Below are 25,607 nucleotides of genomic sequence, written 5' to 3' on the forward strand. Positions count from 1 at the left end.
AGGAATAATTTGAGAAGGCCAAACAAATATAAAAAAATTTATGTTTAGAGAAAATTCTTTAACTCTCAGCTAAATAATTATTATCCCATCTGTATCACTTAGGATAATCTCTGCTTCAAGAAATGGAAAGTTTTCTGAAACTTATTTAAACAACAGGAATGTATTATTTTACACAACAAAAATTCAGAGATAAGTGGGGATATAGGTTTTCTAATTAAGAAATTCAATGATAATGTAAAATATGTGCTTTTTTTTTCCAATATCTCAGGTCTACTTTCTTCGGGCTGATAGCAAGAGGCTTCAGCAGTTACTTAAATGCCCAGAGAAAGAACAGACTCTATCACTTGCACATTTCTTAGTAGTAAAATGTTTTTCCTAAACATCCCCCCTGCACTAGCAATTTTTTCCTCGGATATTTTGTTGGTAGAAATTGGGTCACATGCTTTTTTATGAACCAAGAGTTGGCAAGAGGAATGAGATTGCGTCTAGAACAATAAGGTTTATACTTTGGTTGGAGATGAAGTAGGCTCTCTACTGCTCATGGCCAATTCATGAAGAGTAGGTATCTGAACAAAACTGGAGATTTTGAGGAATGAATATTAGGAATAAATGCTGGGTATGCAAAAGAAACAGAACAAAAGGATTCCCACATTGTTCCTTATTTACATATGTAAGTAAGGATGAATGTCATTAAGGCATCAAGCAATTAATATTAACTAAATAGACTATTTTTTAAATAAAATGCCATGTTTTATTAAGTTAATTTTTTGTAAAGAAATTAGGGAAATTATTATCTCCATGTATATATTTCTGCACCCTCAAGCTAACTTTTCGGGGCTCTGGGCAATGGGTTGTATTCAGAAAAGAGAATAATTAGGTAAGTTGAGAAAAGAATTGATGAAGACATCAAAGTCTATGGTTAGAAGTTTCGACTTTATTAAAGAACCATTGTTAACTTGATTTGGAGTGAGTATAGAGTTGTGAAACAGGGAACTTTATGAACTAAATACCTGAGTAAAATGATGCTTGACACTCTTCTTCACCAGAATGACACTTGTTAATTCCACATATCTGAATCTATCTTTGTCTTCAATTATTGATTTCCATCTTCTGATAAGAAAAAAGTGAACTTTTGAAAACTGACTTTCTGATTCCATTTTCCCCTCTCTCACTCACTTGACAGGAACAAAGAAGCTTAAATCAGGTGACATGCGTTCATTTCATACTCTGTGCCTACGTGATTGGATCTGGGAAGATCCTTTGTGTAATCTAACACTCAGTTTCCACATATGTAAAATGAATATATGAAAACACATTACACAAAATAAATGATAATTTCACTTTTCTTCTCTGAAGTGCTAAAATGAAAAAGAATTTCTTGTGTCTCCAAGGTTTTTTTAATATCTCTCGTAGAGTTTTTCTTACATAAGTATTTTAAAGACTATTTTTCTGACTTCGTTGGATTTGTTTATTATTCTGACTTCACTGGATTTGTGAAGAAAATTTATGTCACACAAATATGTAATTTCTCATTATATGAGACATAGCAGATATTGAATTCTTGTTTGGTTACAAAATTAACAACATAAGTTTGTCTAATCAACATATCAATATGTATTCATACATTCCAAGATGAAAGTACTCAAGATATTGATAAATCTTAAGTTCATTTATTTAGGATCACTTTAGAATGTATTATTTTATTATTTATAAACACTTTTATGAGTTTCAAAGATTTAGTACACTAAACAGGGCTTTAGCATTGTTTATCTGTTTTCTGAATGTCAACTCTAAAATCTTCCAAAACTTAATTTTATTTTATTTTAATTTATCAGTTTCAGGTGTACAAGACAAGGTAATACTTAGACATTCATCATTTATATCCCTCACACTGTGAAACCCCTCCCCCCATCCACCATCCCTCCAACCTCGCACCGAGCCATCACATTATATATATATATATATAATTATAGTTGGCATTCATTAATGTTTAGCTTCTGGTATACAATGCCATGATCAGGCATCCACAGTATCTCTGAGGTTGTCTCCCAAATAGGACGTATGTCCATCGGATACCCAACAAAATCTTTACAACATTATTGAATACGTTCCCCAAATTAATTTTCAAAAACCCTGAGGCCATCTTGTGGTTACCAGCTGCTTCCAAAATCTTCCAAAACTTTTGAAAAATATATTCTTAAATTCATCCATATATTATTTTTCTGAAACACATATTCTTCCCAAATGCTCTACAATACTTTTATTTGATTTCATGAAATCATATATTGCTTGACTTTATAATTAATACAGTGTAAAATAGTCTCTAACATAATGCAATATATCTTTCAATATATCTTTCAAATTACAAACAATAGTGCCCAGAGGATTCTCTGTGCTCCAACATAAGTGGAATTATCAAAGTAGCAATAACTATGATTGTTCTGCAAATTAGAAAGCGCGAAAATATCACAAACCTCAAGAAATGGCACAGAAAATGGCCATTTCTTTTTCCATTTAAGCCTTCAGGGGACAAATCAAATGGCTAGCTTCTAGACTCATTTTACAATGGCTGTAATGTATTGTTTTAACTGCTGGGAAAAAGCTATGATTAGATTTAGCTGAACATCTACAGCCATAGTGAGTATAATAATAACAATAGTGTTTCTGTTTGAATTTGTGCTAATTATTGAAGAGTGCTTTAAATTACAACACTAATAATCTCTAATATTGATATTAATTTTTTTTTTTTTTTTTTTTTTTTTTTGTGCTGGCTGCTTGTCTATTTGCCACTTGGTGCAAAGCACACAGAGACAGTTATAGGGTGTCAGGAAGGATCGTGTGTGGCTTGGATAGCAAAGAGCGAAGCTCTCAAGTTCCTTTTCGGTATTTTGCTGTTTTGATGTAAAAGAACCCAACTGCTTCTGCTTGCTGCAGCCTGCCTAGCCTATAGGGTTGGGTAAGGAGAGGGGAGGAGCTTAAAAGAGCCTTGCGCCTCTGGAAGTCTGGTGGCTGGCGGTGGTCACTCAGGATGGGGCCCGGCATTGGGTTTGCTATTTTGGCTACCAGGCTGCTTGCTTGTGACTTCCCGAGCCAGGTCACAGGTGATCACGCTGCTGGAGGCCTGGGGGATTGCGAGTGCTCTGGGGACTCCAACGCTGAAGCCGTGAACCGAACAGTGGACTTCCCCAAAAGGAAACATACCCACCAGTGACCCGGGTCAGCCTTGGGGAGACCGAGGAGGTGGGGAAGGGCTTCCCCAGGGTACTCACACTTCCACGGGAGCTCAGATGGTGGCGCCGGTAGTATTCGTGAGTGGCCATGAGAGAGCCGCTAGAGGGGGTGGCTGCCATGTCCTTGTTTGTGGTCTGGTGGAAACCTTGGCAGCGACCCCTCCAGTGCCCTAGCATGGTCACCGGGACTGGGGTGCTAGGCCACGGAGTCCATTTGCACAGGAGACCGGGGGAGGCCGCTCCATGAGCAAGACATAAATAACAAATTATTTTCTCTGACTTTTGTTTGGATATCAAGGCCAAAAAGATTTTATCGTCAAATATGTATGTCTATGTCTATGTCTATGTCTATGTCTATGTCTATGTCTATGTCTATGTCTATGTCTATCTATGCCCCCAAAAATGTATACTCATGACTTGTATTCGTCTTTTGTTATTGGTATATATTATTAGAATTTTAATACAGTTTTTTTTTTTCCTTTTTAAAATGTGTATGCGTTTTTTGGTACCCTATATATAGGGTTATTCTTATCTATGCTATTGCCTTCTGACACTGGAGAATTTCTAAACTGACCTGCACCCGCATTCGTAGCTACTTTGTGTGGCCTGGGCTTATGAGTAGAATCTAGGCAAAAACCAAATACAATCCCAGTGAGACTGGGATTGTCATGGTTTTATTTTGTATATTCCACTTTGCAGTGTACCTTTAGGATCCCAGGATTTTAGCAATAAGTGAATGTACATGAGTGTGGTGACCCACCAGGAGCTTCATGACTCCTGACAGCTAAAACAAATACAGGTCCCCAAAGGATGTAGTACTATAGCAAGTAAGTACACAGCACATACCAGGTGACATCCAAAATTACTAAAATTTGACTTAGTTAAATATTTGTTAGGAATCTGTTATATGGCAGATGGTCTCTTAGAAAATATAGCTTTAAAGATGACTGTTAAGAACAGTTTAAGACCCTCATGATTTAAATGGGGAGACGGATAACAAACAGGAACAGAATGCAATGCATCAATTGTGATCAAAGGTAATGAGAACACACACACACACACAAGGAATCAGTTACTGGTAGTCAACATTAAGCTGATTTTTAAATGAAAGAATTACACTTTCTTTATCTGCTACTCCGTAGTTGTATGTTTTTGTTCTGCCCTCTAAAGTTCCTGCTTTTTGGAATAAAGTGGTGTGTTCTGCATAGGTCTGATGCTTTCAACTGATAACATAGATAAATACTAAAAGTATATGTTAGAAGTCTTGAAATAACGCAGTGGAGCAATAATTGGATTTGAATGTATAGAGTTTCTACTTTTTTGAATATATAATGTGAAATGCTTTGCCTCATTAGACTATGCATATAAGTAACTTTTATAAAAATATAAATACGTTTTTAAAGGAGAGCTAAAGAAATGAAAATTGAGGAGTTAAGTAACAAATCAGAACAAGACGTGACAAGTAAAAACCCAAAAAGAAAACAACTATTTTTGTTTATCCTCAGAATGTTGACAATGATATTGACTTCTTATATGGAATGAGAAGTCAACACATTTTGTTTCTCAAAGAAAGGTAATCTCAGAAGGCTATAGGATTGGATTTAATTATTATAGTAGTAACATTTCTCTAATCAACATGCACATACATCAAGATTTTAATAAGTGTAAGTTATCCAAGTTAGATAATTAAAAAAATAATTGAAGTGATTTGTGAACAATTCAAAGTCTAATTAAACTTTTATTCATTTGAATAAAAGTAAAGATAAGATATCTAGAAACCAGAAATCTTGTGAATAGTAGAAGATGTATGATGAATAAAAAAAAAAAAAAACAAATTGAAGTAAAGCAATTAGACCAATACAACCAGGTTTTTGGAATACATTATTTTTAAATGTTTTTTACTCCACTTAAAATTGGAGGTTTACTTTTTTGACAATGGTATCTATCTATTCAGATAAACCTAATTTACAAAACTACCAGGATTCATCCATAGGGAAAAATCTATAAAATTATATGAGTTAATTCTGCTCTAGAAAGGAATACAAAATTCCGAGTCGTTAAAATAGTTTATGTGAAAAATTAATGAAATATAAAAAAGCATTAATGTGACATGTTAGTATAAAATAATTTTAAGATCAACATATTGTCACTTAATAAAAAGTAATTTAGTTAACCATCAAAATTGATTTTTTTGTTTTACAAATGTGTTTGTGCTTTCTTCTCGTACATTAATTTTCTTTTCATATCCTCCCACATAAAACATACTGCAAAATCTAATAAAACAAACCCTTTCTTCACAACATGGATGGATTAGAAGAAAAATTATTTAAATGAGTGAAATAACTTTACCCCATTTGTCAAGTTTAAAACATTTTCTTACATCTACTTTTTAAGAATCAGTGCTCATTTCTTATTTATATATACCATAGATAATTCACTGAGAGATATATTTTAATCTAAGAATTTACTTCTATGCAGCTCATGAATAATAATTTTTTTAACATTACTATGATGACAATTTGTCTAGTAAATGAATGCTGACCTATGTGAAACAATTTTAATGTTGCTCTTTGATCTCTTTGTCTCAGTTGTGGTAAGGGAGATAAGAATGTAGCTATCTGTTCCTTTATTCCTGTGGTAGATAACACCCTAGGATGGTCTCCATGATTTTTAAAACCTAGTATTCACCTTTCAAATGTAATGGAAATTGTGATAGGCTTCTAACCAATTGAATATGGCAAGGGTGATTGGATATCACTCCTGTAATTATGTTAAGCTATATTGCAAAGGTGAAGGGATTTTTCAGATATAATTATGATCCTTAACCAGTTGACTTTGAGGTAATCAAAGTAGAAATTATCCTAAGTGGGTCTCACCTGCTCAGAGGACCTAGGCCTTCTGAAAGGCAAACACTCCAAAAGGGAAAGAATGTTTCTGTTGATGGTTTTGAAGAAGTCAGCTGCCCAGGAATTTTACAGTCTCAAAGAAATTAATTCTGCCCAAGCCTGGGAGAGCTTGGAAACTGATCCTTTCCTAGCTCAGCTCCTGATAAACATACCTTACAAGACCCTTAACAGGCGATTCAGTTAGACTAGGCTTACACATCTGACCTACAGACACTGTGAGATAATAAAATAAATCGTTTGTTAAGCTGCTGATTTTTTTTTTTTGTAATTTGTTACACAGCATATAAAATTAATACAAAGTCTCTTACAAAACACTTGTAAAAACAGACCAGATGCCTTACATTTCCAAAGCAACCTTCAGCTTTTAAAATGAAATATTTTAATGCTTCATCAATCCTCACTGTAATGTCAAAACAGTATATTTTTGCTGCTAGGCAACCACTTTCCTTAGTAATTTCTGCTTAGAAATGTTTAATGTTTTCAGCTCTTTCTCATTGTTTAATGCATGTTGGTCAAAAAAAAAAAAAAAAAAGAAGAAAAAAAAAGACCAGGAAAATTAAGAAGATGAAGCTATGGGCAGAACCTCCATGGTTTCCATTCACATTTCTTTTCCCTTGCCTAGATAAATTAATTTCTGGCTATTTATCTTGCTATTTGCCTCCAATTCATAGCACATCCCACAGTCCATTCCATTTTGATTTTCACTCTGCTTCTGCCACGTCAGTTAGACTCTAATGGAGAGAGGTTAGTTAATATTATTTTACTGTTTGTCAACATAAATTAATTCCATCAGTAAATGATAGGATACTCCAGGCAGGTCTGTATGCTAATCAGACTGACCTGATTTTGAAAACTATGTTGGTTTCTAACCATGTGAACTTGGAAACATTGTTTAAGATTTGTGAACCTCCATTTTATTATATTTTAAATAGGAAAAACAATGCGTTTGTCATATTGGTGTTGTGATTCAAATTCACAACATATTTAGCAATGCCTGCACATATTAAAAGCTCAATATATAGTAACCATTTCTAAATACTATTTAGAGGGCTTGGCTCCCCTCTCCCTCTCCTTCCCCTCTCCTGCTCTCTCTCAGTAAAGAGGTACATTTAATTATCACAGTAATTATCATAGTAAGGACACAAGATGATCTTCCTTATTCCTGTTGTATAGATGAGGAAATTGAATCTAAGGAAATTAAGGGCCTTCCCAACTTTACATGAATAGTGAAGGTCACAACTAAGAAATGAACCTAAGCCTTTTTAATTCTATTTTCATACCATTTTCATTTCAATTGTTTCATTTGTGACCTCTCAACATCCTGAGGCTATACCAATGGAGCAATCTATTTCCAAATAATATTTAATTGTAGAAAAAAAGAAAGGACATATCCTAGGGAAGTTTTAAACCCCCAGACTTAAAATATTTTGGGACCATATATGTAATCCCTTATTATTGGGTTCTGTGAATTGAGAAACAGATTAAATATATTGAAAAGACTAATTCAGATCATGAAATCACCTAATGTTTATTTGCTGTTAACACATCAGCATAGTTCCACATATACTTACGTTATTTTAAATAACTCCTTAAAAATATAGTCTTGAGAAAAAGAAATGTGACAAAGAGGAGATTTGAAATTTACTATGTATAATAGACTTGATTTATAGGTTCACAGAAAAACTGGCTGGAAAATATAGACATTTCCCATATAACCCATGCCCCGAAAACCTCCTTCACTATCAAAACTCCCCCTGAGAGTGGTACACATGTTATGATTAATGACTATGTTGGCATATTATTGTCACTTGAAATCCATACTTTACATTAAGGTTCAATCTTGATATTGTACATTCTATCAGTATTGACAAATGTATGACATGTAGTACATACAGAATAGTTCCACTGTGCCAAAAATACTTTGTACTCTGTGTATTCAACATTCAACCCTCTCTTCCTTTAACCCCTAGAAACTACTGATCTTTTTACTGTCCATAGTTTTGTCCTTTCTAGATGTCATAAATTGAAGTCATCCAGGATGTAGCTTTTCCGGATACTTTCACTTACTAATATGCATTTAAGTTTCTTCTATGTCCTTTCAAGGCTTGATAGCTTGTTTCTTTTTAGTGCTGAATCATATTCCATTCTATAGATGGACCGCACTGTATTTATCCCTTCACCTACCGAAGGACACCTGGGTTGCTTCCAAGTTTTGCGATTATGAATAAAGCTTCTGTAAATATCCATGTGCAGTTATTTGTGTGGACATGAATTTTCAATTCCTTTAGTTAAATATTAAGGAATATAATTTCTGGATCATATGGTAAGAGTATATTTACTTTTGTAAGAAACCCTCAACCTGTCTTCCAAAGTGCTTATACCACTTGCACTCCCACCAGCAATCAATGAAAGTTTCTCTTGCTCCACATCCTCTTAACATCCTCACCAGCATTTGGCCTTGTCAGTGTTCTGGATGTTGATCATTCTAATAGGTGTGTAGTGAGTGGCATCTCACTGTTTTAATTTGCATTTCCCTAATGATGTATGCTACTGAGCACGTCATATGTGTATCTTCTTTGCCAGATGTATATTTTCTTTGGTGAGATGTTTGTTTAGGTATTTTGATCATTTTTTAATCAGGTGTTTTATATTTCTTATTGCTGATTTTTAAGAGATCTCTTTGTGTATTTTGAATAACCATCTTTTATCATATATGTCTTTTGCAAATATTTTATACTGTTCTTTGATCTGTGTTCTCAGTCTCTTCTCAATTATCTTTCACAGAAGAAATGCTTCAGATTTCAATGAAGTCCAGCTTATCAGTTATTTCTTTCATGGGTCATCCCTTTGATGGTGTATCTAAAAAGGTATCACCATACCTGAGATCACTAGGTTTACTCTTCTAGAAGTTTTACAGTTTTGTTTTACATTTAAGTGTATGATCCACTGTGAGTTAATTTTTGTGAAGGGTGTAAAGATTGTATATAGACTCATTTTTTGAATATACATATCCAGTTGTTTTAGCACCATTTGTTAATAGGATTATCATTTCTCCATTGTATTGCCTTTTTTCCTATGTCAAAGATCAGCTGACTGTGTTTATCATGGTTTATTTCTAGGCTCTGTGTTCTGTGCCATTTATCGATTTGTCTATTCCTTCACCAGTACCACCCTGTCTGGATGACTGGAGCTTACATCATTTCTTATAGTAAGTCTTGAAGTTGGGTAGTGCTGGTCTTCTGACTTTGTTCTCCTTCAGTATTAAGTTGGCTATTCTGGGTCTTTAGCCTCTTCATATAAACTTTAGAATCAGTTTGTCGATATCCACAGAATTACTTGCTGGGATTTGATTGGGACTGACTTGAATCTACAGATGAAGTTGGGGAGAACTGACAATATTGCATCTTCCTATTCATGATCATAGAATATCCATTTATTTAGTTCTTTGATTCCTTTCATTGGTGTTTTATAGTTGTTTTTTTTTTAAATAAATCTTGTACATGTTTTGTTAGACTTATACCTACGTAAGTATTTTATTTTGGGGGAGGGAGATGTTAATGTGTAAATGGTAATGTATTTTTAACTTTAAATTGTACTTGTTTTTTGCTGGTATGTAGAAATATGGCTGACTCTTGTATATTAATTAACCTTGTATCCTGCAAACTAATTATAATAATTTATTAGTTCCAGGAGGTTTCTTTCTTTTGTTTTTTATCTTTTCAGTTTCCCTATATAGAAGACCATAGAAAACCATATTATCTGAAAACAAAAACAGTTTTATTTCTCCCTTCCCAAATTGTATACTTGATATTTCTTTACCTTTTCTTATTGCATAAGCTAGAACTTGCAGTACAGTGTTGAAAAGGAGAGATAAGAGGGAACATCCTTGCCTTGTTCCTGATCTTAACAGGAATATTTTGAGTTTCTCACCATTAAGTATGATTTTAGCTATAGATTTTTTTGTAGATGTTTCTTATGAAGTTGAGGAAGTGTTATCACAGACTGACAGGGTCCACTTGCCTGCAAGTATCCAATCCAAATAAGACACAAACAAGAGATTGCAGCAAAGAAAATAAAGGTTTATTTAAGGAGTTGGCGCCAAACCCAAAGACACAGGTGAGCCAGTGCTCTCAAATACCTGGCTCCCAGATGGCCTTTAGTAGCCAGGTTATACAGGGGGAAAATCATTAATTATGGTTGCTATGGCATTGGGGCTGGGGGCTCCACTGACGGGTGGAGGCTAAGGCAGGGAGCAGTTAGTTGGTCATGGCTTCAGGTTCTGGTGTCAGTCCTGGAATAATTCTGTCCAGCTCCCAAAGAATGCCATCGGTGGGGCCGTTCTGCTTTCCTGAGTCTAGAGCTGAATCGGAACTGAGGCCAAGGTGTTGCCTTTGTTTGACTAAAACCTTATTCTAGTTGGAGGTTTGGTTATTGTATCTTGGTCATGGTTGATAGACCTGAAGCTTTATGCTTAAATGAATTTGGTGTTAACCAGAAACTCATGTCCGAAGGGGTTACTGATTAAAAGGGGCTGACATACAGGATATGCACAGATAGGAGAATCTAGGGAAAGAATGCAGGTGAGTCATAGTTCTATCTGGCTAAACTAAGTGAGCTTGGGTTAAAGCAAAATGCATGCTAAAGAAATGAAGTTCATGTGCAGTTACAGAAGTTCCCCTTCATTCCTAGTTTGCTCAGTATTTTTTTTTTAATCATGATTGGCTGTTGATAAATACTTTATCTTTTGATACAATCATGTAATTTTTCTTCTTTAGCCTCTTTATGTAATGGTTTATATTATTAATTTTGAACCTGTTTGTATATCTATGACCTAATTTCACTTGATCGTGATATGTAATTCTTTTTATACATTGTTGGACTCAATTTGCTAATACTTTATTGAACTTTTTTGCACCTATGTCATGGGAGATATATGGATTTGTAGCTTTCTTTTTCTTGTAATACCTTTTTTCTGGTATTAGTATTAAGGTAATGTAGGCCTCATAGAATTAGCAAATATTCCTTCTGCTTCTATCTTCTAGACAAGATTGTGGAAAATCGGTACAATTTCTTCTTTAAATGTTTAGCAGAATTCACCAGAGAACCCATCTGTGCCTGGTGCTTTCTGTTTTCGAAGGCTATTAATTATTGCCTCAATTCCCTTAATAGATACAGTTCAATTCAGATTGTCTGTACTATTTTGTGTGAGTATTGTCATATACATTTACAATTAATTCAAGTCCACTTTCCAAAAACACTATACCACTTCACAGGTAGTATACGTAGCTTATAGTAACAATATATTTCTAATTTCTCCCTCCCATTCCTTTCATCATTGCTGTCATTCATTTTACTTATACATAAGTATAATTGAACGCATTCTTGCTATTATTATTTTAAACAACCTGTTATCTGTTATATCAGTTAAGAATAAGAAAAATAAAAGTTTTTATTTTACCTTCACTTATGCCTTCTTTGATGTTCTTTCTTTCTTTATGTAGAGCCAAGTTTCTGAACTTTATCATTTTTCTTCTCCCCAAAGAACTTTTAACACTGCTTGCAAGACAGGTTTACTGGCAATACATTCTATCAATTTTTGTTTGTCAGACAAAGTCTTTATTTTTTCTTCACTTTTGAAAAATAACTTTATAAGGTACCGAATTCTAGGCTGAGGGTTTTTTCTCTTGACACTGTAAATATTTTATTCCATTCTCCTTCTCCTTGCATGGTTTCTGAGGAGAAATCGGCTGTAATTCTTATTTTTGCTCCTCCATACGTGAGGCTATTTTTTCCTCTACTCTGGCTTCTTTCAAAATTATTTTCTTTATGTTTTATTTTCTGAAATTTGAATATGATATGCCTAGGTGTAGTTTTTTCCGGTATTTATCCTGCTTGGTATTTGGAGCTTCCTTAATCAGTGGTTTGGTATCTGATGTCAAATTGGGGAAAAGTCTCAGTCATTATTGCTTCAAATATTGCTCTGTTTTTTCTCTCTTCGCCTTCTGATATTCTTATTATGTGTATGTTATACCTATTAATAAACAAAATTTAACTGAGCAAATTTGAAAATTTAATTGACTTTATTAAACAATTCACAAATCAGGCAGCATATCATCTAGCAAGCAGAGAGGTCTCCAAGAGGTTATATGAAATAGAAGACTTTTATAGAAAAATGGGTGGGACAAGGAAGTTATCATCAAAGAAAAATGAAAGTTCATTGGGGGAAAGTAGGAGGTCAGGTGACGATGGTTTCTCATTGGCTGAGCTGTAGTGTTCCCATTGGGTCAGCTTATTGCTGGACAAGAAGAAAACCTTCCTTCCTCCTGCTGGAGTAGTAACGTAGTTTCACTTCTGGTTGGGGTCTGTTGCTGAATGAACTGAAGCTGTAATTGACATTGTTTTTCTGTTTGGGGTGATTGACAAGTGGTATAGTGTGAAAATTCCCTCTACGGGTCTCCCCCACTCCAATTTTAGTTGCTTTCCTTATTAATTTTTACACACCTTTGATAGTTGTCATACAGTTTTTGGATATTCTGGTGTTTTTTATTTTATCTTTTTTCTCTTCGCTTTTCTGTTTTAGAAGTTTATATTGACATATCCTCAATGTCACAGATCCTTTCCTCAGCCATATCCAGTTTACTATAAGCGCATCAGAGACATTTTCTGTTACAGTGTTTCTGATCTCTAGCATTTCTTTTTTTATACTTCTGTATAATTTCCATCTTGCTGCTTACATTACCCATCTGTTCTTGCATTATGTCTACTTTTTCCACGAGAACCCTTAGCATATTAATTAGAGCTTTTTAAAATTCATGGTCTGATAATTCTAATATTCCCATCTTTTCTGGGTCTGGTTTTGATGTTTGCTCTGCCTCTTCAAACTGTTTTCTTTTTTTCTTTTTAGTATGCTCTGTAATGTTTTGTTGAAAGGTGGACGTGATGAACTGTGTAAAATTGTGGTTTATAGACCTTTTGTGATGTCGTGGTAAATTGTGGGGAGAGGGCAGGTGTTCTATGATTTGGTGTCAGTCGTTTGGTGAGCTTGTGTCCCTGCACTGCTTCTCTGTATGACCTCTCCCTCCTTAAGTGGGACAAGATTGTTAGAAAGGGCTGGAGTTGGGTATTTCTCTTTTCCCAAGTGGAAGGTTGGAGTTAGGTAGTTCCCTTCCCTCAAGTCGGTTAGGTTCTGATAAAAATCCAACAGGTTAGGCTCTGGTAAAACAGTTTTTCCTGAGGGAAGGCCTTATAAAGAAAAGCATAATACTTTGGCATATTTCAAAATGGCTACTGTCCTCCTACCCCTCCTTGGAAGCGTGAAAGGGTTTTCTCTGTTCATCACTGTGATAATCAAGTAGAGCTCCTGGAGACAAAACTCAAAATTGTGTAAGCCACTCCACACACCCATAACAGTGATCCCCCTGGAGTTTTTAACTCTCAGAGTTATTTACACTGAGTTTCTGGCAATTTGTCACTTACAGTTCAGGCTTTCCTACCCTAGAACTGGTTTTCGTGGAGGTTTCTGCATGTGTGTTCCTGCTACAGTAAGTTGTGATTCTGTCTATTTGCCTATCTGTGTCTCCATTTTGGGGGCAGTGGTTTGACTTGTGACCTCACTTCTCAGACAGATCTAGAGGTGTTCTTTAAATTTAAGTTTGTTCAGAGTTTTGCTTGTTGTTATGATAGAGTGGCCACTTCTACACTCTTCACATGCCAGATCAGAAAACTGAAAAATAAAAATTCACTAATTTTTAATAATTGAACACTTTAAAAGTAATATTTTTCCACTAAAATGAGTAATAGTGATCATTTTAACATTTTATGCAGAATGAGTTCCTAACAGACCTCAGAAATTTAGAGATATCCAATATCAGTCTTTCCCATTTCATTGTTTCCCAGCCTACCAGCAATTTTTGGAAAAGAAGTATACACTTAGCTCATGGGACCGAACAAGTAGTAGGCAGACAGAAAAGAAGTCAAAGTCTCCAGTGTCCCCATTCTAATCCCCCACCCCTTGTTCTGAAATGAAAGAGTTTCAGGCTCTGAACCTTCTCTCCAGGATGCATACGATTACTGGTCCTAGCTGCATATGGCCCCTGTTGGCAGTTGTTGGCTTATAATCATTCTAGTAATATCTGAATACCTTAGAGATGGCTTAGCATCCTTTTTATAGTAGTTGGCAGCATATAATAGTTCCCCCTAAGTCTGTCCCTGCCATACTCTTCCTACCCCATCCTCATCAGATCATGGCTACTCTTCAGGGAATGGAAATGAGAGACATTTATCTTTGTAGGCTATTCGATTTGACATTACTAAAAACCAAGTATTTCTCTAGCCAGATCATAAAAAAAACATATACAGAACAATCTATTCTTCATTGTGTACTTGGAGGCACTCCTCTGAACCCAGTACATTCATATCATTATGATTTCTATTTTCAAAGTCTGGGTAGGGACACAAATAGAAAAAATGCGCGTAATAATACTACGTAGAGTGAAAAATCCCCTAACACTCAGACATAATATTTCTTTCACTTTCCTTCATCCCAACTAGAGTTAGATAACCAGAAACAGACCTTAGGTAATTTTCTCTATAAATTATTATCAATATCTTAGTATGATAACTTGAGTAGCTATTACTGCCTTTTAAAAAACAGTGGAACAAGAGACGTGTGACTGTGGAGCTGCCCCAAAGTAACAGAATAGGTGGGAAACTTGGCGCTCAAGTCCAGATACTAAGAATCTAAATTCTGTGTAATTTCTACTGTTTACTGATTTTCTAACACCAAGTGTCTTCTCCTAAGAGTATAATGACCAAGACACATGTTAGTAGATGGCTGTAAATATAGGTGAAAAGGTTCATTCATTGAAATACAACATTTAACATTTATACAATATACTCTTGTCTATGTTACCATAGCACTGTATATATACATCTCTTATTACATTTTATATTATGATATATTTATGATATAATTTTTCTCACATACTGTGAGACAAAGCATGGAACTAGAAACAAATGGGATGTTTACAAAAGAAATGAACAGTGAATTTATTAGAACTGGAAGTAATTGCTTCTTATTCTGATACTCTGCATAGAGGCTGGCACAGAGTAGATGCTCAATAAGTATTTGCTAAAGCTCATAAATAGTAATCATCGTGACATAATATAGCCACAAATCCAAAGTCTAGTTTGCTGAATCAAAAGATTTACAGAATAATCTTGACTCTCCTTTTCAGTCTCATGACATTATCTTCTTGTCACATAGGATGAGTAATATTCATGAGTTGAGTTAGATATTTTTCAGGTTAAGAAGTTAAAACAAATAAACTTTGTTTTAAATGCATTTATATATAGGGTTCAAATATGTTTTGGCACCTCAGTCTTCTTCCTTGTCCTGGAAAACTTAGTGTCTTAAACTTCCAAAAGTCATTAAGCTATAAAAGTTAAGTAATTAAAATACTTCTCTACAAATTTTCAATAATGATTAAAAACACAATATTCAATTCAACAAAAACATTGAACAGTTATTTTATATCATCCATGATATAAAACTATAAAACAATTTGGTTGCTGAAAGAGGCATTCGTCTTTATGGAGTCTATAAATTCATTCACAAATGTAGACTCAGAAAATTCCCTTATAATAATGCAAAACATTATGTAATCTAGGGCCCAAAGGCACTACTGTTCAGTATACAATCTAGCACCCAATGCTACAAATAGAAATGTTATTGAAGATCAAAGACATGAGAGATTATCGTGGGATTGAGAAGGGAGAATTTCTGGAGGTTAAAAGAATGAATTGTGTTAGGATACAAATTGAAAGAGGAAAAAGACATGTTTTAAGCAAAATTTCAACAACAGTAAGAGGTGCAGATAAAGCATGGAACTAGAAGCAAATGGGATATTTACAAAAGAAATATGGACAGTGAACTTGTTGGAACTGGAAGATTATGTCAGAAGCTTAGCTAAAGATATATTTGTAGAGTGTCGCGTCCAGCGCAACACAGGCAGAGAGAGAATGAGAAGGGGCGGTGAAGGGTTAAGAAAGAAACAGAAATCAAGAAAGTTATGAAACAGGGGCCTAGGGTCTCCCAGCCTCAAAGGACTGAGAACCCCTAAACGGGCTGCCTTCTGGCTTTTACTGAGATACACACAAGGAAGTAGTATTGTTTTCTCCACGGTCTGTGAGTCTCATACATCATACCAGAAAACTGATTCAAATCAATCACCCTTGCCTGCAAACAGCCGGAATAGAAAAGTCCCATGATGTCTTAACAATTATGGTATGTGTCTCCCCAGGGACAGATCCTTTATGTTAAAACTTATAGTTAAGAATGGAAGGAGAACTGATGTTATTACAACATTGACTCACTTCCCAAGCAGGTTGTTGGAAGGAATACAGGCAGAAGCTCTCCTTAGCCAGGGGGATGTGGGGGCCTGTGCCCACCTCTATCGACCCCATGAGTTCTCCTGCTGGTCCCCATGTGGTTCTGCCTGGCTTGGGTTGTTCCTCACATGAGGAATCTTACCCGTCATTGGCTGACCAACCATCTTTTGGGGGCCAAACAGAGAGACATGAAGTGTAAGCACAAAGGTGAAGCAAAGTCCCTGAAAGGAACAGTCTTACAGACTCTTCTTTCTTTAGGGATAGGCAGGAAGGGACAGACAGTTAGGCTGCTGCGTGACAACAGTAGAGAAACAGTGAAGGACATTTGTAGAGAACCTCAGAAGCTGGTAGAGCTTTCTGTTCAAATCCTTTACATAGTTCTCCTTTCACTACCTGATCATGAGTACAGCTCATGGGCCTGCTCCCAGGACAGTGATGAAAGGAAAAGATGAGACAGTGACTGTGGCTTCGTAGTGGCAGGGTAGGCACCTGGATTGTCCCTGCAGGAAGTCAGGGTTTATTGAGGCACAGGGAATCGATGCTACATGGTTAATATGACTAACCATCCACTAAAATGACATTCTGTCTACATGCTTGTCAAATGTTAGCTTTTAAAAATTATATTTTAATTGAGAACATAGATTGATTATTAAAAGACAGAAATTTGAACTGTTAGCCTACAACCTGATGATAATGCTCAAGATAAGGAGGGATATTTATAATAACCCAAATCATTTGTTGTTATTAAAATAACCCCCTTGTTCACAATGAAAACAGCACCACAGCTCCTCAATTTGTCACTCAAAAATAAGCTGCAGCAACCAATCTATGAATGTACAGGCAGTTCTTAGATGCTTCCCGAAAATACAGTTTGTATTATTGTCAGGAAAAAAAAATGGATGCAAACATTGTTTTGTTTTTATTAATAATAATTGGATGACACGATCAAAAATCAATCATGCAAATGGGCATAGTTTTCTGGTAGGAAAAACTACCAAGCACTGCTTTCAACCTAAAAAGACAAAACAATTTGGAAAAGGAACAAATTAAAGAAAAACCAAATAAGTAACAAAGTTGCTGAAAGCTTCCCTCAAATTCTCTTTAAGAATTACCTTGGAAAGTGCAACAAATAATTAGAAGAGATGGGGATAAAAGATCAATTAAATTTTAGGTTGAAAAGATGAAGCCAAATGTAAAATAGTCTTCTGTCAATTAACATACTGAAATAATGGGTTCTATTTAAGATGTAAGTAATATATTTTACTGTATGTTAATAGTTACAATTGGGTCTATGCATTTGTTGGAGGAGGTCATCCAGGGGGTTGACCCAAGAGCTGGACTTGGACAATCAGAGGCTCCTCACCCCCTCTCTTGTCCTTGGAATGTACATTCTGCCCACCATTCCCACAGCAGGGAATGTGCCGTTTACAAGGATACAGACCTCAGAGTGCAATGTGTTATTGAGACCATCTGGATGGTGTACATGACTGAACCCTGTTAAGGCCTCTTTAAGATTCTGGGGGCGGGTGTAGGCTTGTGGCTGCCCAAGACAAGCCTCATAGGTAAATTGCCTTGCTTATTAAACTACCACCTACCAATGTGTGGTCTTCCCCTTTCCTCAGTTACTTCTTGCCCTTTGTTTGCAGTGGTAGCCAGCTTCAGATTTGACCTGGGAAGCTTCTAAGGTTTCAATCCAACACCTTTGTAAGAGTAAAAAGGAGAAATAGGGATTTTGCAGCATCAGTGATCATTGACTGCAGTATTTATAAAGATATTTCTATGAAGATAAGCCTATTATTTAATCCCTTAGTGGACTGATAACTAGTGTTTCAGAGGGGTTCCTGGAATTAGATCTGTGGGCTTCACATCCCAGCTCTGCCACTTATTAGCAGAGAAAAGTTAGTAATGTTATTTAACTACTTTGTGGGAAATGGGAAATTTCCTGATATACAATATTAGGTCATAATATTTTTTTGGTTAATATCATTATTTGTTTTTATGTTTTTGTGTATGTGGGGGCATGCTAAATGAAATAAAGCAGGTAAAATGTTAAGCCCTGTGTCTAGCAAATTAAAATTGTTGCTATCATTATCATCGAAACATATTTTCGACAGCTTATGAATTTATCAATAATCTTCGTATGAATTTGGGAAAAATATGGATAAATATTCCTATGGGGCCAAATGTATGATGAACAAAATGAAAGAAATGTTAGTCTGCCCAGCCTTTCACCTGGCCAACTTTATAGGCACTAAAGTTACTTCATCATTCTCTAGAATGCCTTCTCTGTAAAGGCTTGCCTCTTGATTTTCTCAGGTGTCAATTAGATAATAAAATGATAGATTTATAGAAACAATTCTTGGAATATATTTTTTTTTCTAGGCAAATTTAGAAGGAAATGCAGCAGGAACTTAAAAATTTGATTTACTTCACAACACACAAATATAAGCTTGCATTGTCGAAAAAGATCCTGGTCATAATTTTCAAATTCAGTGTTACATTGTCTATTTCCTTTAATGAAAAAAAAATAAATCTTCAAAAAAATGATAAACAGGATACATGAATTAACTCATTGTTTATCTTAATAAAATGACCAATTAACAGCGGATTTTCTTTCATTTTTTGGTCATTTTCTATCAACAATTGTGATGCACAATGTGAATATTTTTATTTGCTTGAAAAAAATTGTGGCAATAAAATTGTGGATAGTTGGATACGCTGATATGGTCTTCAAGACTATAAGTTACCTGAAACTATATGTGATGATAAGTAAAGCACCAGTGATATGGTAAAAATCATCAATCTACCTTCATCATTAAAAATGTCCCTAAGAGAGAGAAAAAACAATCAGTGGATCAGAGACATTTTTAGTTTATTATACTACACAAAAATGTTGTGTCCCATTGACTTCATTCTGGATATCTCTCCTTGGTAAGTGCTCTGAAAAACTTGAGAAATTGTAATTTTTCACACTATTCACTATTAATGAGATTCTGGATGAAAATATTCCCTGGATACTGGCCTCGGTAGGCTAGTATCAGCACTTTTCAGTTAAGTTATTTTTTTGTCTTTCTTTCTCTGGGATGAATACACTGAAAGCTACAGCATCACAACCAATGCTAAAAAAGAAAAGAAGAATATGTTTCGTTTTTGCAAGTAAGTAAAACATTTTATATTGATACAAACACATGTAACTCAATTGTTTTCTGGACTGCCTAGTTCTTGGTATTATGGTTAAGTTGCATTTCCGTGAACGCCCATGTGTAATGATGTAGGGTCTTTCCCCTGCTCAGCACCTCTCCGTGTCTCCAGTTTTTTTCTAAGAGTTCCTCAATGTATTTCACATGTGCTCAATATTATGCCCCATGTACCATTCTCCTCTGAATTCCCCTCAAGCCCACATGCCTCTAATGAGACTGCCATTATGGTGACATCACTATATCTACTGTGAACAGTAAGAGGAAGTAACTGCATCCTTCTTTATTCTTCCAAATCAAGCATGGGAATGGTTTTCTTATTTCTTCATAGTCCGACAACCTCCAGACTGAACATTCAGCAATATTTTACTAAAGCTTCAGGGATAATAGACAAGGGAAGAGAAAGAAAAAATGAGGGAAAATTTCTTTTTGTTACATGGGGCTATGCTCATTCTCAGCATCACCAGTAGGTTGATTCTCTGCTGAGTGTCCCCTGCTCCTGTTTACCAAGGACCAGCTTTTTTACCACTGGGGATGTTCCAAAGATATTTTGTCTTTTGTTTCCAGACTCAAGGGCCACAAGATCCAGAGACAACAAAGTGTCTCATTTGTTCCAGTCTAAAGTCCAACACCCCGGTTTTAACTTTTGTTAAAAGCAACGGGTGTCATGGACATGCGTCCTATTTGGGAGACCACCTCAGGGATACTGTGGATGCCTGATCATGGCATTGTACACCAGAAGCTAAACATTAATGAATGCCAACTATAATTTTATATATATAATGTGATGGCTCAGTGTGAGGTCGGAGGGATAGTGGATGGGGGGAGGGGGTTCACAGTGTGAGGGATATAAATGATGAATGTCTAAGTATTACCTTGCCTTGTACACCTGAAACTAATAAATTTAAAAAAAAAATTTTAAAAAAAGATAAATGAGAGGAAGATCTATTTACAGATTTTAGCTTCACTGACGATGGATTAGGAAGCATATTTAAATTAGTATTAAAGGTTTAGTTTAGCCATTAATTTTTTTTTCTGACATTGTTGGACATTTTATTTTTACCTGTACCCCCACGAATTATTACAACCCTGTAAATTAGATCACTGTCCTTAATTTACATATAAAGAAATTGTGATTCAGGGAAGTTAAACAACTTCCATAGTAAATAGTAAAGCTGGGATGAACTTAGGTCTGACCTCAAATCTCATTCATTTGGCATTGCAGTAAGCTGCCTTCCTAAGATTGTTTTTCTGGGAAATGGCTTCATATATATATATATATATATATATATAAAGCAACGGGTATCTTATTTGACAGTTATATTTGACAGACTATTTGATAGTTATATTCATTACCATTGGCCATGAATTGGCATGGGGCTTTATATTTCTTACATAATACAGTAAGAGGGTGCTGTTAATGTGTAAATGGCTCAACAATGTCAAACCCATCATTTCTGCGATTCTTTTAGCTACTTTCTCATGGTGGCTATTAGCTGTCTCAGATACAGAAACATACATACTTAGAGCAGGAGGATGTATAGAATGGGGACCGCTGCTTATTCTATTAGGAAAGCAAACGTTCCCAGAAGACCTACCCAGAACCCTTTTGCTTATGTCCTATTGCCCCAAACAGTGACATATGGGCCCTCCCAGCTGGGGAGAATGGCAAATCAGTAAAGAGGAAAGAATGCTGGTAATGAATGTTAAGTGAGACAAGAGAATCTGCAGAACATAACAAAGTGCATTGAGCAGTAGGCCAGTCCAGTGCAGGTTGAATTCTGCCAGATCCAGTAGTCCAGTCACATTATTAACCATCCTACCCAGATGAAATAAGGATCACGCCTAACATCCTTTCTATAATATTTATAGTCTTATCTCATGATCTAAGCAACTGCTTAAGAACTCACACACTTACACAACCCTACACAAGTAGACATATAATTTTTAGACAAAGTAGAATTTAAATATGTATTTTAAAAAAACACATTTTTGTCAAATAGGGGAACATAATCTGCAGAAATGTACCTCTGACTGTGAAGATAATTGTTACTTCTTTTATGTTGCCTAGAATGAATTCGGCTTCTTAGTGCCTCAATATCACAAACATTGCCATTTCAAAAGAATGTTTGTAGCTTTATTTTACTAAAAGCTACTTTAAGATGATTTCAACAACTGCAGAACAGTCTTTTCCAGAGCTGAATTTCTATCTCTTCACTTTTGTGGCACCAAAACCTTTAATATGAGCTAGTATGCTTGTTTTCTATTTATTTTATTTGTGCCTATCATGGTTTTAATGACCAATAATACTAAATTTCAGGGAGAAAACCAAACTTTGTCCAGAAGGAAACACTATTTCTATCTTCCAAAGCTGTTCACTTAAAAACATCCTTGAAAAGATAGTCCAGAACAAAAGCATGCAACAATGCAAGAGTCCATGACTGCTTATCTTCCTACAGGTGTCCATATGTTTTGTAATGGATTGTTTCCTGGGTGTTTATGACATTCAGGGCTATATACGTTCCTGGGCACAGAACAGAGACCACTCTTGCACAGATCAATGGGCCATGCTGATAGCAGGGAATAAAATAAATCTTATTTCACAGAGCTAATATTCTAGTGGTAGTGACTAGCATTAAACATAATCAAATATATGATAGAGAATCAGATAAAACTTAAATCAGGGTAGGGAAATAAAGAGGGAGCACAGACTGGGTGAAGAGAGTGAATGTCTACGTTAGAAAGGGTTTGTAGGAAAATTCTCACTGAGAAAGACTCCTCTGAGCAGACACCTAAATAAATTGTAGAGGGGCTATGTAGACATCTAAAATAAAAATGTTTCGTGAAAAAAAATAATCTAAATAAAGTCTGAAGGCAGGGGTCTGCTTGTCATGCTTAAGGAATAGTAAAAGACCCAATTTGTCTGACATGGGTAGAGTAAGGGAGAGAGAAAGAAAAAAGAAGACAGGAAGTAAGAGATATAGTGGGGCAGCTTATGTAGGATGTTGCGTACGTACCATGGAAAATTCTTTTGATTTTAGTCTGAGTGAGACAAGAAAACCTTGGAGAGTTTTGAAAGACATAATCTGACTCATGATTTCAAACGCCCTCTCCCACAGCTTTGCGCAGTCTAGGTGGTAGAAGGACAAAGGTGGGGAAAGACAAGTTTAGGTAAAGCACAGTAGTCAAAGCTTTATCAGACAGTAGTAAAGGTGATGATTCTGGATACATTTTGAAATTAGAGCTATCAGCATTTATTGATGGACTGAATGTGGGATATGAGCAAGAGAGGGAGTCAAATATGATTTCAAGGATTTTCAATGTAGCAACTAGACAAATGGATGAGAAACTCTGGGGAGAAACAGTTTTTGAAAAAGAAATCAAAGTTTTGACTTTTTGGTATGTCAAGTTTTGAACTATTTTTTTGTTATCTAAGAAAAGACTTTGCTAAGGAGCTGGTGAGAAGACAAAACAAAACAAAACAAAAATACTCCTACCCCTTCCCAATAGGGTAAGTGACAATAATGAATGATAAACTGTAATAATAAATTGAAAGCAAAAATACAGTTGTCTTAATAATAAAAATTAGAATGTATTTAAAGAGTAATCCTGGGTTTGAAATTTATATTCCCAGAAAATTTGTGAAATAGGTTTTTGAAATAAGTATATATTGAGGCTATTTTAATTTCAAGTGTTTGTTCTGAAGGTTGGGAAATCCATAAATTAATTGTTCATTTTTATTATAAGTTCTAGGGAGCCACAGAACCAAGGCCATTGAGGGATAAGTAAGGAAAATATTATGAGGTTAGATTGTTTTGTAAAAGACATGTTTCAACAAGAACTAATGAAAATGAATTTTAGTAGGCTAGGTATAATGCAGATCAGAAAAACAAAAACATGCATAACATATCTGCATATATTTTTAGATATATGTGCTTGTGAAAATTTAGATGCATCAATCAGCAAGGTAAATTTGCTTTAAGAAATATACTTGGGGATTTCTTCTGTAAAACAAAACATGCTCTGAGGAGTAAATGATGATCTAACTGATACACAATAAGGTTATGCTTTAAAGTAAAAGTGCAGGGATGAATTCTATTCTATATTAAATGCGATATTGCAATATACAAGTGTGGCAATTTCTAATATTACTCCTATGTTTTAAACTAATACAGACATCAGAAACTAAGTGCAGGGAGCTACTCTAAGGGTTTGAGTCAGTTTTCTGGTTTTGAAAAATCAAAACATTGTTGTTGTTTTTCTAACTCGATAGAAAGGACCTGAAAACTCCTTGCTCTTGGCTACTTTTAAGTATTGCAACTGAAACTTAACTTCTTTTTATTTTCCTATTAAAATTTGCTGTCTCTAAAACATTAGCATAAGATCAGAAAGTCATTAATGATAGCTTATAAGAAAGGAAAAATGAAGCTTATGTGAAAGAAAATGGTCATTTTCAAGAGTTTGCCATGAAATTTGGTCTAGACATTCATCCCAGTTTCTCAATTGTTTAGACATTAATTACCAGTGTCTCAAGAGATGGGTCAAGGTGCAATCTCTATAGACTGTCAGTAGTTTTTCATGTTTTCATTAGTCATTCACCATCAATATTACTAGAGGTAGGGGATAGAACAGTGATCAACAGGGTCCTACCTACCTTCAGATATATCCAATGGGGTGATAGGCAAGGAAACAGAATTGCAATTCACTGAGATTAAAAGATTAACTTTGCGTAAGAGATGGGGCATGTAATCCATTCTTGTTCATCAGGAAAATGTCCCCAGAGAAATGATATCTGAACTGAGACTTCAGTGGTGCAGAAGTTAGCCTGGTAAAGAAGAGAAGTGAGACAGATCAGGCAGGAATGTCATCAGGGCTAGAAAATCCTTCTTTCAAGTATTCTTATGACTTCCCCCTTCTCATAATTTAACACTGAGCCATCATGGAGGATTTTTCTGACAACTATATCCATATTTTTCCCTTCTAATTCCACTATAGGTTTTTCTCCATCTCATTACCCTGTCTTATTTTTTTTTCAGAGCACCTATTTGAAGATAACCTCTTTATTTTTAATTCATCTGTCTTTTCCAAAATTGGAATATAAATTAGTACCTGCCTTTTTTTTTAGTCATCATTGTATTTATATTGTTTAAAACAAATCTGACATGTATGCGGTAAACAGAGGACCAAAGGTGAGAAATAGTTTATTTCTATTGGAGATATCCAAATAATTACACTAAAATGTTACAGGAGGCACATGGACCAAGATTAGAGTCTTTTCAGTGCAATTAATCTTAACATAAATAAGTTTTTAATCAAAGAATTCATACTCTTTTTCTCTATTGAAAGGCATACTGTTGGTTACAATGGAGACTAAAAGGAATGTTGCTGGTTATATGGAGTCTCTTGTGGTTTCATATAAATTTTAGGATTATCTGTTTTAGTTCTGTGCAGATTGCCATTGGTATTTTGAAACAGATTGCATTGAATCTGTAGATTGCTTTGGGTAGAATGCATGTTTTTAGCAATATTAATTCTTCCTATCCATGAACACAGTACAGCCTTCCTTTTATTTATGTCTTCATCAGTTTCTTTCTTTAATGTCTTATAGTTTTCTGAGTACAGGACTTTTACCTTTTTGGTTAATTTATTCCTAGGTATTTTATGTTTTTTGATGAAACTATAAATGGGATTGTTTTCTTAACTTTTCAAAGCAACATTGAGAAAGAAGAACAATTTTGGAGGTATCACTCTAAATGATGTCAAACTATACTACAAGGCTATAGTAATCAAAAGAATATAAAACAGACACATAAATGGACTAGAATAGAGATCATAGATATAAACCCACACCTATATCATCAATTCATCTATGACAAAAGACACAA

At 35.1% G+C, this 25,607-nt stretch overlaps 1 long non-coding RNA gene across 1 annotated transcript in view; it reads right to left on the minus strand.

Annotated features, from left to right (window-relative positions):
- LOC308502411 overlaps positions 1 to 25,607 on the minus strand; it is a 51,074-nt gene that overhangs the window by 10,835 nt on the left and 14,632 nt on the right. The window contains exon 2 of the long non-coding RNA XR_013994035.1: positions 24,377 to 24,547. This is a non-coding gene — a long non-coding RNA (uncharacterized lncRNA). The remainder of the gene's footprint in view (positions 1 to 24,376; positions 24,548 to 25,607) is intronic.

Source organism: Rhinolophus hipposideros, assembly GCF_964194185.1.
Source record: "Rhinolophus hipposideros genome assembly, chromosome: 9".
In the NCBI taxonomy this organism is placed as follows: Eukaryota; Metazoa; Chordata; class Mammalia; order Chiroptera; family Rhinolophidae; genus Rhinolophus; species Rhinolophus hipposideros.